At 35.1% G+C, this 12,790-nt stretch overlaps 1 protein-coding gene and 1 long non-coding RNA gene across 2 annotated transcripts in view; both read right to left on the bottom strand.

Annotated features, from left to right (window-relative positions):
* Positions 1 to 627, bottom strand: part of GAD1 (glutamate decarboxylase 1) — a 38,274-nt gene extending 37,647 nt beyond the window's left edge. Inside the window, exon 1 of the mRNA XM_071811059.1 lies at positions 608 to 627. The gene's annotated coding sequence lies outside the window, so the exon portion shown is untranslated. The remainder of the gene's footprint in view (positions 1 to 607) is intronic.
* Positions 628 to 2,173: 1,546 nt separating this feature from the next.
* LOC139828357 (uncharacterized) lies at positions 2,174 to 9,391 on the bottom strand. Its single transcript, XR_011739870.1, has 4 exons — positions 9,224 to 9,391; positions 7,927 to 8,020; positions 4,032 to 4,172; positions 2,174 to 2,267 (listed from the first exon to the last, which is right to left on the bottom strand). It is a non-coding gene; the product is annotated as an uncharacterized lncRNA (long non-coding RNA).
* Positions 9,392 to 12,790: the final 3,399 nt, after the last annotated feature.

Raw genomic sequence — 12,790 nt, 5'->3', positions numbered from 1 at the left:
TTGTAATCCAGTATGCTATTACAAAATACATTATTTGTATCAGGTACCTGTTTCTTGTCCCACCATTCCTGGTACACAATTATGTCTCATTTACCTGTATCTTCGACAGAACGGCATAATTTAAATGGCAAATTTCCTTAACTCTTCACAAAGAAAAAATGGAAAACTGTTCAAAACTAAGTATATCAGAATTTTCCTGGCTATCATCTGCAGTGTTAAAAATATAGAAATAAACTACTATATATCTGGGGGAAAAAAAAAAAAAAAGAATGTGCCAAGAAAAAATAACATTTACTCTAATTATTTGGCCCTGTCCAGAAAATTCTACAAATGGAAATTCATTTAAGACTATGGATTTATACTCCTATTCTACAGATAACTTTTGCTGTTTTATGGGACTTGATAAAAATGTATGAAGGTAAGCGCTATGTTTGCTTTGGGTTTTATGATCAGTCACTGATGTACCCCACTGTCCCATATTTAAGGATCATGTCCATCACTCAGATTTCAAAGACAGCTCAAGATGAACTGCCAGCTAGAACATTTGGCACTGCTGTGATGAAGGGCATTTAGAAAAATCTAATCCAAAGCACATTGTTTTACATACTTTGTGACTTCTTGTTTCAGGGTGTCCCCTTCCTGATCCATGCTGACACATGTTGCTGTCCATTTTGATCTGGTTCATCTGAAAAATATCCCAAAGAACAGCCCACATCCTGAAACAACAGCAGCAGCAAATCCCAGCTCCCAATATTCCCAAGTAAACATGGAAGTAAGCAAAGAATCCCATTTACTTCCAAACTGTAACACAATAAAACCCAACAGAAAACCTTATTTATCTAAATGGATCAAATAAAACTACTTAAGTTGGAGAACTGTGATTTTAGCACCAAAAAATGATAACAATAGTGATAGTACACCCATCTAGTCTCTTCCAGTTTTAGAGAATTGCAATTGTTTACCTTGTGTTTGAAATAAATTTTATTTCCCACCTCCCCCAATAATCCTGTAGAGTCAAGACAGCTAATGCTTGGATTTTCCCCTTGTGATATGTTGTTACAATTGTTATGCCTCACTGAGTTATATCTTTTTATCCCATTGGAGGGCATCAGTTTGCAATGAGAATATTCAGTAATTTTAATAATTCTCAGGAGATAATGCAGTTTGGCTCTCCAGTCTCAGAATGAATTTGGAGAGCTGGACTCTGGGAATTTTTCATACATGATTTATTTAAATTAAGCATATTTCATAAAGAATCCTCGGAAACAAAGAAACATGGGCTTTTCTGCTACTTTTGAAAACACTTCTCAAATAATAACTCAGTCTCAGGTATAGGCTTTCCTAGGCCCCAGAAATTTTCAGGATCATTATAACTGTGAGCTTAACTCGGCTTTTAAAATTTTTTTCTTTTCCCTCTTTTCTCTGTGGTGGGTAAATCAGGTTTTGCCTTGATGAGTTCTACTATTTCACTAGTACTGATGACTAATCAGAGTGAAATGATGGTCTTCTGCAGCACCATACTGGAAATCCTTCACTCTTCTTATATGTTTTTAGCTACAATATTACAGATATCAAAATAAAAAAAACTTTCCCTGATTGAAATTAAAGTGGTTTAAGCAGAAAACCAATACCTAAATTTTGCAACAAGGTGCGAACATAGCACACAAACACAATCAGGATGATATGAACAGCTACAAAGACGGACAGTTGGCACACTGTACTCTCAGAATTCAGATACCAAGTTTGTCCACCAGAGAATACAGATGGGCAGGTAAGAAAAAACTGACTGATCTCTGGTTGACTGAGTAGTTTGTATTCCCTAATCTAAGCAGACTTCATTAGCACTCTCACAATAAACAGATTCCTGTTTTGAGGTAATGGACGAGTGCATGAGCTTTAAATTAAGTCATCAGCTGTTACACTTACATCTCTTTTCAGTATTAGCATGGAAGATTATGAAAGCATAGAGGGGCAATTTTAAGGAAAAAACACTTCTCCCAGATGAAGAGACTGATCAAGAGGTGATTCAAACTGAAGACATTGGCTCCCAAGCAGAAAAATCAGATTAGAATTTTCATGTTACAGATATATATTCAGATCTACTTATGTAATAAATTCCTGTTCTCCACTTTGGTCCTTCAAAAGTTCTCCGCAAGCCCACATTTACCTGACTTGTCTTGCTGGCATTTTGATAGCTGCACCAGAAGAAGATGATCACAGCGAAATGCAAAGCTGCTGTCATCTGGGGGGTTGTTAGCAACTCAGCGCTAGAAAAAGAGACACAATGTAGTCATGCTATCTTTAATGGGTCATATTCAGCCACGAAAAAGTTTTTTGAAGTTTATGCACATCAGATAAAGAGCAGCACTGCTCTGAACAATGAATCAAGCATAACCTCCCTCTACAGGACAGGTAACAAGGCTACCTGCACTCCTCTCTGACTACAATGAGAGAACATCAACCTGGGACTTCACTCCTCAGCATTCTTCTACCAGTCATCTTTTCAAAGATTAATAATAGCTTTAAACAGAAGTGTAAACTAAACTACACTGATGCTAAACTGAGCTAACAAAAATTCTGAAAGATTTGACAGATAGCCAGGTTCATGCTATTCGTGCCATACAGAAAAGTTTAAAGTCAGACATGTAGTTCCACTGGCCTCTTCCTTCAGAGAAAATTCTGTACAAAGGCTTTGGGGATATAAAGACTGCAAAAAGACCAACACATAGCTCTTCCAGGTTGTAAAAGAGTCTAGAATCTCCCCCTCTGGTATTTGAAATGTCAGACCTGGAATTTGGCTTATGTATTAGCATCAATCAGCCCTCAATGCCTTCAGAGATTAATGCATCCATTGCTTACTAGAGGCAGGCTACATAAAGAGCTGCAACAGATCGCAGTCTGCAATAAGAAAGACTGGCATAACTGCATTCTGATTACTGTTTTGTAACATGTTAAAGAAATTACTGTATTTATTTCCAAGCGAATAGTCTCTTCCTCAAGACGCATACAGCATGGAATCCAGGTTACTGAAGGACAACTGCCAAGAGGTATAAGAAATTCTTGTTCGAGTAAAGGCATTACAGATTGACCTGCTACTTTAAAAGGTTTGTTGGTAAACAACCAGTTTGAAAGTGCAAATTTTAAACCAAAAGGCCCGCAAAAGATGCAAAGTACGCAAAGAAACTATTCGACCAGTTTTAATCACTCAAAAGATCAAGAAACAAGTATTTAGTAACGGGGTTTAAAAAACCCACATTCAGCAGAGGGTGAAAACTAGTTTTATGTTTTACGGTTATAAATACAACTTCTGTTATTAGACATAAAAATGAGATTCAAGACATTTAATTAATACTTCAATTCCTTAAAAAGGTAGGTAAAGACAAACTAGATTTAGAAGAAGTCCACTTCCCAGACAGTCTTGAGAAGCCCTGAAAAGCATCATTAAAAGCCTTCAACACTTTCCGTTGAAGAGGTAAAAATCTCTTTACTATGCATTGCATATTCAGTTTTAGTTACTCAGAATAATATCTATCATTATCAGAGTCACTAGGCTGATCCTCTTTACAGGTTCCTAGTTTTGATTAACCAGATAGAATTAGTTTCAGTAAAACTTTGGAGCCCTTCAGAGACTCTCCATATTAGTCCCTCTGTCTTCACTCCTGCTTTTCTGTTCAATTCACCAGTAACAGTATATGAGCTTCTCCTAATCTCATTTATAGACACTGTATGAAGATAACAAAATAGCTACGGCACTCATTCAAACTTTACAGCACTTTGAGCACTCCCCATTGCCAGAGGGCCACTTTCTGAGTTCTGTGACATGTACATTGTTTTTTAAATAAGCATGGGACTGTGAAAGCAGATGACATGCCCATTTTGAAAATAATTTGAAAAAACCACCACCATTGTCCTTCTCTTTCACTTTGCAGTAATTCTCTACAAGAAACATGAAGAATAAGAACATGCTGGTAACGACAGAGACTCCAGGAACGATGACCTTTAGATGCCACTGAGATACAGAGGCATTGTACCTTGTAAAAAGATGAAGTACTGGAGAGCCGCAAAGGCACCTCTGCAACACAGGAAGATCTTTTCAAGTAAAATAAATTATCTCATCTCAAAGATCTGTGGTTTTATGTCCTTTGTGCTGTTCGAGTTTCATGTCCTTTAGGCTGTGGAGTTAAACAAAGAAACAGACATTGCAAAGCTAAGCCTTGTTAAGAGTCACAAGTATTTGATAAGCTTCTTCCCTGTCATATTTATCCCAACAGATCTGCATCAGGATTTACTGAAAGAAAAATAACACCGCACGAAGATACCACAGCAGATAAAGCCAAAAAGAAACCAATGGAAGTTTAAATATTTATATTAAAATTTCACATTTATATAAGCATGAGAATATTAACTGATTATCTCCCCAAGACTTATAAATAGTCTCATCACTACTTGAGCATTTATTTTTCCTATGAAAAAGAAAACACAAAGCATTTATTCAATATCATTTAGACACATCATTGGTACAGTTTTTTCTTACACTGAAGTAAAAGGAAAATATACCCTTAAATTTATAACAAATAGAAAAATATAACAAAAGGAAAATATAACCCTTAAATTATAACAAATATTAACAAAATGGTTAATATGTAGTCTTAAACATTAATATCAGTCCTTAGAATTTCTGTAGGAAAAAGCAACACTAAACTTCAATGTACTCATGTGTTTATTAAAATATGTTTATTGTATCTTTTCTTCTGTCTACCCCAGAACAGCATGTTCTAGCTATGTTTGGTTTTAATTAGTTACTTTACTGAATGTGATTACACTCAGGTTAATTCTCTATCCCCATACAACTATAGGTTTTGTACAATAAAATTCTTACTATTTAAAAAAAATAAACTGTAAGCACAGTTGGAGTTGGGTACAAGTCTTACTTGCAGTAGTATAGCTTAATCAAAGTATTTTTTCAGTATTTTAAGGCAAAAGAGTTGCACTACCCGTCAAGTTAGATACATACCTTTTTACAGGCATGCCAGCCAACTTACGTCCAAACTTTTAAGAACACTTATTATCTATTTCTTTCAGCATTGTAACATGGTTCACTTAGCTGTCACCATGTGGACACCAACTGATTTGAGGTAATACATATGGTAGACATCCCACATAGATGTCTCAATTTAAAATAGCAGAAGATATTAGCACAAAATGTAAACCATCTCGAGTTTATGTATATAATCTATTCTTGAGATGGTCTACTAAAAGGGGAATTTGACTTTCAAGAGCATATCTGAATAATTTTAAAGTTTTAATGCCAGTCCAGAAAAATCATCATATTTAAAAAGTAGGAAGAATGACTCCCAGTTTATGATTTTTCCCTGTTACTTTTAAGAGCATGAATATGAATTCATTTAGGTTTTGAGCAAGTTCTTGTCTCTTAGAAAAATCTCCAAATTAAAAAACAAGCAAGAGAAGCTGGATGATGTGGACACTAAAATTAATATTAGTAATTCAGGAATCACAGCCTCCCAGAAGTTGATAATTTTCATCCAATTTAAGTGAGAAAGGATGCGCTCCACGTCTCTCTGGAAAACAGTTGGCTTACTTATCTTTTATCCGTTTTGAGAAACTAGACTTTTGTTCTTTCTCCAGCCTAGCCGTGGCCAGAAAAACAGCTGAATAGCTGCAGAAAATTTATTGAAGATTCCAAATCCTATAATCTCTTCATGCAGACCAAACTCACAAGGAGTGTGAATTCAAACTTCTCCAGTTGAGTATGAATATTTTACACCACAGTGACACCTGCCATTGCTACCGTGATTCATGCCATCTCAGTCTATGACTTTTATAAATGATAACAATAAATGAATACCAAATTGGTACAAGTCACAGTCTTATCAGTTATGTAGATTTTTTTCTGAGCAATTTTGTAACTGGCACTTATTCAACATTGTTATGTGGTTTATCTCCAAATCTGGACAAGAGACTTTTGCTAAAGCTATACATTTTTATAGAGACCTCAGGTAAGGCTTTTTGGTTGAAATACTCTTAACAGCTATTTCGTTCATGTCAAGACTATAAAAATCACAACAACTTTCAGCAAGCAGGTTTTTTTTTTTTTGTTCTAAGGCAGTATTTCTGTCAATCAAAACTGCATTATTATTTTGCAGAATAGGGAGTTTCGCATAATCATGCTGGAAGATTCATTTTCCGCTGTTTAAGTGGTGCAAAGGAATACCACAAGACTAATAGTCTAAAATATTATGTTTTGCTCAGTTGACAATCTATATCACAGTTTCCATGTGACTTGCTGCTCCAGTGGGAAAATACTTCATCAATTATTTCTGTCTACATCAAGTTCGCAGGTGTCATCCAGTTACAGAACAACGTAATTTTTGCAGGTATATGTCTGAAAATACTAGAAGGACTACAAAAATTCTAAGATCCGATATTAATGTTAGTAAAGACTGCTAAAATTTGCAAGAAAAAATATGATTAATCAGTATACTTCAACATGTCTGTTGGAGAATCAAAATAATCAACTGAAATACTGTAGAATCTCCAAACTCATTTTCCTTGGAATGATCAGAACCTTTTCCATTTTCTTCATCATTGCTATTTGAACAGCTAGTACTCTTAGTGTCACTATCACTGCTTTTGTCACTTGTTTCTTCACCATCTTCCCTCTCCCCACTGGCAAGTTTCTGTGCTGCTTCTCCCATAAAAATGCGCCAGGTCATTCATTGCTGCACTGCATTTTATACTAAAAAGAAGCAAGCAGGGCAATTAGTTTTACATACTGATCAATCTTTTCTAGCAAGTGAAAAAAGCCTTGCAATACTTGTGTGGCAGACTGCAGAGTTGAAATTATGAAGCCAGTTCACATCCTGAAACGTGCTGTGACCACTTTGCTCTTGGAATTGGCTCAACATAGCTCTAAACCCAGCACAGCTGGTCACCAGAAACTCACTCATTTATGGGAGAATGCTCAGATGAATTAAGCCACTGTTTAATCTTCTTTGTTGCTCCTGTTTCCTGTAGCTTCACAGCAGCAAGAGAATGGAAGATACCCGCTCCCACTATACCCCCTGCCGTAGGTATTGGTATATCCCAACTGATACAAGACTAGTAAGTCTTTATCACAAATAAGTGATGTAAGCCAAAGTTAATATGCAAGAGAAGAAAATGTACATTGAAACCAGGCTAGGGAGTATCCAAAGATAAATTAAGCTCCCCTTCATAATTCTTTCCTCCTGATACTACAGAATTCAAGGGACTTCTTCTGGTTAACATCCTTCAACCTAATACCCATTTCATGACAAAGACAGCTTACATTTTGGTTCAGTTAAATTCTCTTGAAGAAGTAACGTCTCAGACTATCATCAGATGTCTTTTTGTGAATCTACCTGGGGTAGTTTAAAAATTGATTTCCTTTATTAATTTTTACATATTCTCTGCTGGAAGTTTCCCGCCCAAGTGCTACAAGAGTTTTCTGGAACGTTCCTCCTCCACTTCAGTGCAGGGTGAGCCAGATTAGTCTAAGGTCTTTATCAATGCTTTAGACTAAGCTAGTTGATATTATATTGAGACAGATGATGGGTGCTCACTTGATTCATTCTACGTGTTCTGAGTTTAGAAGACTGTTTCCGAATTTGTAAGATCTCTGACTCTTTTTTTCTCTCCTTTAATGTACTGCAAAATGAATACTTGCAGTTGAACATTAACGATTAGATGTTTACTCTGGCATTTTATAGACCAAGGCAGCCTATTTAAGATGTAGAAAATCCAGATGTAATAGAAGTATTTTCTCACTTACTGTTTTCTTTTAAACACAGATTCAGGTTCCTATTGGTACAATAATTCTCAGTGTTCATCTGTGAAAGGCAAGAATGCCTCTACAATAAATACTGTAGTTGTGATTTTCAAACTTACCCATCAACACTTTTTCTTCAAGAAGTGGAAAAAAATGCTTGGCCTTAGTATTTTCTGGTTCACAGATGAAAATTGCAATCTGATAACATATTATCTATGTGATGACAAAATAAACAGAAAAAAAATAGAAATAAATCTGCAATTTATGGTTCATGAAAGTGCAATTATACCAATGAAAAACTTTACATATACACATATCAAAAATAGATACTCATAACCTGAAGAATATCAAGTTTGCCACTACAACATGTGCTCTTGGGTAGTATCATCATTTTGAGTAAGTGTGATTCTAGAATCAGGATGGGAAGAAGATAAATGTCATTTAAGAGCAATAAGATCATAAACATCTTAAAATCTTAAAGATCATAATTGATATAATAATTGTATCATTGATAAGAATAACAAACACAGAAAATTCAGACACCAGGCTAAACTGGGAAGAAACCCAAAACCAGTAAGACATGAAAAAGCTTTAATATTATTTGTCATACCACATGCACACACACATACCATAAAGTGAGCAAATCCAATCAAATTCAAAAATGTCATGCAGAAGAATAATTTGGGGGTAAAAATTTCCCTAATTAAATCCCTCAAGATTCAGTTAGACAGTATTTGTGCAATCGTATTTTTTCAGAAGATAGTATAAAATTCACTGTTCTTGTTATAGCAAAGCGCCCAGTATTTTGGATTTTGCCATCCTGCCTCCCCTTATCAACCTTCCTTCTCTATTGCATTTTCTACAAAAAACAGTTAAATTAGTTGAAATGAAGGTTCCCTTCTCCATCCTCAAGAACAGCATGTGCTGGAGCTTATGACCAGCTAACGAACAGGGAGCCAGGAGAAATCAGCTGAGGTCACATGGAGACAACAATAGCAACAGAGATCCAAGAATAGAATAGTAAAGCCAACTACTTAATTAACTGAGGGCAAACAGGTAGGCAAGAGAAACAACTGTAACCCAACCAAGCATGTGTCTGGGACCTCCAAAGCCGCTCTGCTTGGCAAAGATAGATAAATATATAAATATATTTATCATCAGGAGCTGTTGCTGGGAAATCATGGTAATAACTGATACAATGTGTCATTTTCATCAATGAGTATTTTTCACTATAAGCTAAAATCACATGTAAATCTAAGTGTGGGAATGAAAGGCTGGCTAACTAGGTAATTAATACTGCTGACAAATCTTGACAAGAATTATGAAGTATTCACTGCAGATTGGTACCCCAGCTTACTCAAGTCCATAATACTTAGTCATGCTGTTAATTTGCTATTTTAATCAAGGAAAATTTACCTCTCACAACAATTCTTTTGGGGCAATAGGTTTTCTCCATTTTCACTTTGTTCATTGCTACTTTCTTCATCATCATCCAATATTTCTCATAGTTGCTCATCATTATTTTGATTTTTAACAGTATTTGGCTCAATTTCAACATGAAGTTCATTACTGGGGACTTTCTTAATGTTCCTAGATTCTTTTTCATCTGAATTTTAAAAGTAGAATAATCTATTAATGACAACAGTAGCAAACAACAGCACTTGCAGAGCAATTTATCTGTTCAGACTAACTCCTAAACTTTTATTCATTAATGCTAATCATTGATAAGGTATTTTTGTATATAGCTTAAAATATTTTCCATTTAATCATAATATCAAAAAGGTTCCTTTCAAGAATTTACTTAAAAGAGTTTGTGAACTTTAAATATATTAATATTATTCCTACAAAAAAAAGATAATAATTCTTACTGCGATAATGCAATGAGACTGAGATGGTATCTTCAACTAGTAAGAAGTCAACATGCTGGCTGTCTAAACCCCTCAGGTCTATACACCGATTCGATTTTAAATTCAGTCCTTCTGTTGACATTGAACAAAAGCCTGAATGAATGTGTTCATCAATGATAAAGTTCTATAGTTTAAAAGATCACCATTAGGCTACAAACAGAATCACATTACTGGGCTTGACTTCGTCTCAGCAATATTAATTTTAGCAACTTTGTCCCATAAGATTCAGTTGCAAAGAAGTTTTTGTAAAAGTAGATGTCAAATAATATAGTGGCATGGGAAAACAGAAGTAAAGAAAATTTTAAATTTTATACTATATAAAAAAAAGTCAGAGAACTGATGCAGACCAGAGCATCTTTATGGAAACATCAGGTGCAGTTCTAGTGTAACAAGTCACACAGATTAAAGGCGAGAACCGACATCTTTACTTTAGATGAAAAAAACCATACATTGTTCTCAAAAATTTTTTCTAATCATATAATTAATTTTCAGAACATGTAAAAATATATTGCCCACTTAAGATAACACTAAGTTGAAAACAGATCACAAGAAACCAACTATGCACTTCAGACTTTCTTAATTTCTAAAATATCAATGTATATTTTTTCAGATTGCTAGGATAGCTTGAATTCACTGCAATCTTATGGGAAAGTTAGTATTTCTTTTCAATAATTTATTTTGCTTGTTATTTTTCACAGTTAAGGCTTCTGTCTTTAGTAGAATGCATACAGTCAAATTTCTGCCTCTGAAATTGGTGCTTCTCTAGCCTGGCTCTCAATGGAAAGTCACAGGCTAAATACTGGCTTGTTTTCAAGAAAGTTTGTCCTCCATTGCTTGGAAACTATAGTGAGAAGGAGCATCTGCTTTCAATTTTTAAATAATGTCTCAGAAATTTCTCTGGATATTTTGCGGACCAACCCTTCACTCAAGATGATGTTTCAGGTAAGAAGAAACAAGCAAATTCAAGGCAAGGAGTCAGCACTATGTATGATAAATTTACCAAACTGGGAATGCAGTAGGAAAGAAATAACTAAAGGATGTGATTTTGTACAAGACTGTACATGTGTGTAGAGTACCATACAAGGAAAGGCATATAGGAATAAAGCAAATCAGAAGAGAGTGCATATCCTTAGAGAGGAGTATGCAAGAACAAGATTGGATGGAATTAGAATCTGATGTATTTTCCTTACGAGGTAACCATCTTCCTCCTCACATCCATGCCCTCAATTAATATCCTTTCTATTTGAAAAGTACCAACGATCTTTTCTCTTGCAGTCTAACCAATAATTTTCAATTTAAACTCAGACCACCTTAGTCTTAACTTACATTCAGCTTTCAAGTCTTCTGTTTCAATATTTGACCTGAAGAAGTGCTTCTGTGTCTAGTATTTATCAGCTTTTCCTCAGTTATGCAAACTGGTCCAACAAAAGACCTTACCTCTGTCCTCACACCTTGCCTATGTCTTTAGCTCATTACAAACATCAAAATGCTGTCACAGGAGTCACTCTCCTCACACTTCTTCTTTCCTTGCTGGCATGATGAATATTTAACTGTATCATGGAGAAAGGAATAATTTCAGCAAAAATGTATAACATAGCCCCTAAACGTAATGGCCTACAATTTGGTCATTTATTATTTGTTTTCCCTGAGGAGTGGGAATTGAGATTTAAACCTCTGCAAGCGAAAGGAACAGAGTTTCAAAAACTCTCAGAATGTACAACTACTCAGATTTTAAGGAAAGGGGAGAACAGCATTGTCATTCTATCTTTTTCTCTGTGCTAGGAGAAATGATGGGTACCTAACTCTTGGAAAAGGCCCAGGACGGTAATTCTCTGAGGAGACTTAAACTCCTTATTTACAATTTACTGGCTTAAGAGGCTTCTCAGCTCAGTATGTTGAATTACAGATGTCTCTCCTTGGGCATCTGACCCTTCTCCATAGTGGCTATTTATTTACCATTAATGCCAAAAAGGAAAACAAAAAAAAATTGAGAACAGAGGATTAAAAACAATTCAAAGTACACTTCATTTCAAACATTCCTGTCCTGCTTCCTTAATTTTTGATTTCTAGATATAAGTAACATAAATAAGATTTGAATAACCTCATTGCATTCCTTAAAAAAAAAAAAAAAAAAAAAAGTACTATATTCCTAGAGTCTGTTGAGATATAAAATTTTCACTGAATTCCTCTGTAGAATTTCCTTACAGTGGCCAAATCTTCTTGTCTGCCACACAAAGTTATTGATGCAATCAGAATTTCAGACTCCCCACCTTCCAAAAGTTCAAAGTTTATTTTGGAGCAACTATTCTGTAATTTGTCTGCCATCAGGTGTTAGTTCCATGTCAATCTAGCTAGAGGGCACCCACCATGTATTTGATGAACTCTGTAACACACGTTTTCTTTTTGTTACTACATAAAGGACTATTCTCTACAGAGCTATATTCAGGAGATAACAGAACTAGAAGACATAGTTCACATAGCCTGCAGTATGTTTACAGGCAAGTGCTTTACAGAGATACGCACTCATCTCACTGGTGAAAATTTGTTCATGAGGCCAGATAAAAACAGGTACCAAGACAGCACAGTCAGATGTGAAGGAAAAAAAATTCTTTCCCACAACTGAGCTGTGCAACTGCAAGTTGCTTATAACATCTACAATAAATCAACCCATCATAAGTGTCTTGGTTGAACAGTCACACCCAAAAACCACATGTAACTTCAAGTAAATACAAATTGCACCTGTATTTTCTTAAAATCTTGGGAAGAATGTGGGATGAATTCTTATTTTTTCATACTTTTGGATGAAACATCCCATATATATATGTATATTGCAATAAATTTTCCAGTACTGGGGAAAAATAAAGAGGGGGGGGGGAGGGAGGGAGGAAAAAAATAAAAAAAACCCCAGCATATAAATATGAAAAATACTAAATATTGTATCATTATTCACCCAACAGGTCTCCAACAAGGCTTTACAGCCACAGCAAAATAATATACCAATTTGTGATAACTCTATATTAAATATTAATTCTATATAGAAAAATGCATTGGTTGAAAAATGAATATATGTGAAAAT

This window comes from Patagioenas fasciata, chromosome 7 (assembly GCF_037038585.1).
Source record: "Patagioenas fasciata isolate bPatFas1 chromosome 7, bPatFas1.hap1, whole genome shotgun sequence".
In the NCBI taxonomy this organism is placed as follows: Eukaryota; Metazoa; Chordata; class Aves; order Columbiformes; family Columbidae; genus Patagioenas; species Patagioenas fasciata.
The sequence above is the reverse complement of the archived record's forward strand: the minus strand, read 5'-3'. Positions and strand labels throughout refer to the sequence as shown.